Source organism: Apodemus sylvaticus, chromosome 22 (genome assembly GCF_947179515.1).
Source record: "Apodemus sylvaticus chromosome 22, mApoSyl1.1, whole genome shotgun sequence".
In the NCBI taxonomy this organism is placed as follows: Eukaryota; Metazoa; Chordata; class Mammalia; order Rodentia; family Muridae; genus Apodemus; species Apodemus sylvaticus.
Window position 1 is genome coordinate 31,634,174 of NC_067493.1, and position 3,317 is coordinate 31,637,490.

Here is a 3,317-nt window from a genome sequence, read left to right on the forward strand (position 1 = left end):
GACCATCAGCTATGGTTACCTCAAGTGATTGATAACTTTGAACCCATGTGATTGTAAGACAACGTTTCTCATAGCTCAAGTTGGCCTTGAGCTCCCCATGTGGAAAAGACGACTTTGAATTTCTCATCCTCCTGCCTCCACCTCTCCAAGGCTAGGATTACAGGAATGAATCAGCTCTTTGAGTTGTTCCCATTGTCCTGGCTTGTGGTATAGCCTGGGCTCGTTACCCTGGAAAACAGAATTCTGCATGAGCTTGGTTCCACAAAACACCTCTTACAACTCACAGGAAGTGGGGCATGGAAGATGCCAGCACTTCCTGTTCAGCCTGGCTTTGGCTTCTGTTGCGTACGCACCAGCAGAGTGACAGCTCACCGTGAGCGCCCTGCTTCCATGTCTCTGTCACCTCCATGAGGGTGCGCAGCCTATGTCTGGGCTCATCTAGTCCACACTTTGTCCCCTGTCACCACCCCGGGGCAATCTCTGGTTACTAAAAATGGCTGAGAGCCAGACAGGTCGGAAGTTCCAGAGATGGCACTGCCACCATATCAGAAACTTTCCACTGACCAGCTGGTGACCTTTCCTGGTTATGTTTGGCATTCCTTCCTTAAAGCTCAGGGAGGGGTGGGGCAGGGGCGTGTACACAGCCCAGAAACTTCGGTCACGAGGGGGGAACCCTGGAAAAGTTAGAATCAGAGGGAAAATTTTAAATATGTGCATTATTTGTCTCAGGGCCCCTTTCCTATCTGAATGTACTCGACTCGTTAGAGCAACTTAAAAGATATCTCTGCATTCGGGTCATAAACTGTCACGGTTGACGTCCTCAGACACAGAACAGCAAAAAGATAATGAAAACCACTCCCTCTTCCCCATTTCAAGGTTGGGCTGAGTGAGTAAAAAGGTCTGGAGGAAAATCCCACCATCTTCTCCCGATGTCTTGTTTTTGTTTCATTTTTCATTTTGTTTTGAGACAGAGTCTCGTCTATGCAGACTGATTTCCAACTCACTATGTAGCCCAGGATGATCTTGAACTCAAGACCCTTCTTCTTCAACCTCCCAAGCACTGGAATTACAGGTGTTTGTCGTTAGCCAGGCGGTGGTGGCGCACGCCTGTAATCCCAGAACTCTGGGAGGCAGAGGCAGGTGGATTTCTGAGTTCAAGGCCAGCCTGGTCTACAGAGTGAGTTCCTGGACAGCCAGGGCTACACAGAGAAACCCTGTCTTGAAAAAAAAACAAAACAAAACAAAAACAAACAAACAAACAAACCCACAAGTGTTTGTCGTTGTATCCAGCTTCCTTTTCTTATGCCCTCCCTCTTTGGGTGTTGTATTTCATTTGAGGCAAGGTCTCATATAGCTCAGGCTGGCCTCTAACGTGCTACGTAGCCGAGGATTACCTTTGTCCTGATCCTTTCGCCTTTGCCTCCCACGTGGTGGGATTTCAGATGTGCAGTCACATCTGGGCTCTCTTGCTTTCCTTCATAGTTAAGTGAATCAAGAGAGATCTGAATGAGACCTTCCTTTAAAAAAAAAAAGATCTATTTATGTTGGGGTGTGTGTGTGTGTGTGTGTGTGTGTGTGTGTGACAGAGTAGGTTGTTATATCCCCTTCGAGCTGGAGTTATAGGCGGTTATGAACCACTGAACTTGGGTAGTGGACCAGACTCAGGTTCTCTGGAAGAACAGAGCATGTATTCTCAGCCACTGAGCTACAGCTTCTGGGAGCTTCTTACCAACAGCACGCTTACACGGAGGCAGAAAGGAGGCCCAAGGCAGCAAAATGCAACGGGAACAGATGACGGGGTAGCTTCTAAAGCCCTGGGGCGGGGATGGTCCCCTCCCCCCCCCCCATGTCCCCTAGCTTCCCTCCCCAGCCTGCAGCTGTAGCTGAGACACACCAACGAGGAAGGATTCCGGTTCTTTGCTTTTGCCTAAGGGGAAATCTAATGAAGGGGAGACAGTGGCCCTCCCTCCCTGCCACCAGAGCAAAGCGTGTGTGTGTGTGTGTGTGTGTGTGTGTGTGTGTCTCCCCCCCACCCCACCCCTGGCCCCCACAAGGTTTCTCTGTATAGCCCTGGCTGTCCTGGAACTCACTCTGTAGATCAGGCTGGCCTTGAACTCAGAAATCTGCCTGCCTCTGCCTCCCAGAGCGCTGGGATTAAAGGCGTGCACCACCCCCCCTCAAGTCTCTCTTTTTTTTAACTTAATTTTTCAGAAGATTGTTTTATGTATGTGGGTGTTTTGTGTGTGTTTGCACCACTCGTGTGCCTGGGTGGGAACTGGAAGAAGGCGTCAGATCCCCTGGAACTGGAGTGACAGATGTTGCACACCTGATTGAACTCAGATCCTCTGAAAGAAAAACCAGGGTTCTAAACCCCTGAGATTCCTCTCCAGCCCCTCCCCTTTTATTGTTACTTTACTATTTTATTTTATTTTTAAACAGAAGATCACTGCACAGCCCTGACTGGCTTGAAGCTTGCTCTATAGATCAGGTTGGCCTCAGACCCACAGAGGTCAGCCTGCCTCTGTCTCCCAAGTGATAGACCCCCTGGGAACTGAACTCAGGTCTCCTGCAAGGAGCAGCAAAAGCTCTTGACCCCTGAGCCATTTCTCCAGGCTCTGGTTCTCTGGAGTTGAGGAGAAGAAGACACAGGAGACCAGCGGGGAGGCTAGCCTTTGCTACTGGAAGTGAGGAACATGAATGCTGCTCAGGGGAGGAGGTTAGCAGCAGCATCTGTCCCTGTCAGAGGGGAGAGGGTAACTGAAGAAGGCCGGAAAGTGATCTGGGTACACCGAGCCTAGGGCACACACGTTCCTGTCTGGATGGTGTCGCGGTCCAATAAGAGATCACAGGCCCACCATGTCTCCTTTGCTAGTCAGTTAGGATATAGCTCTCACCCAGGTGATCTTGCCGGCTCCCTCACCTCGCCTGGGACATCTGGCAATATTCTTGGTTGTCATCAAGGTTGTCACAGAAGCCTGAGGTGCCACTAAACAGGACAGCCCCTCCTCACCATAAAGAAATCCAGTTCGAACGTCAACGTTGTGTTACAGACAAGGATCCTCTCAAGGGGCTGGAGAGATGATGTCAGCATTGAAGACGATAAATGCCCTTGCAGAGGACCTGACTTCAGTTCCCAGCACCAATCATAGCAACATCCCTCCAACTCCGGAAGAGCTGCTGCCTCTGGCCTCTATGACACCAGTACTCTTGTGACCATCTCCCCTCTGCACTACCTCCCCCCCCCCACACACAAATACACATAATGAAAAATAAACTAAATCATTAAGACAGTCGTAAATCAGATTATCTTAATGCTG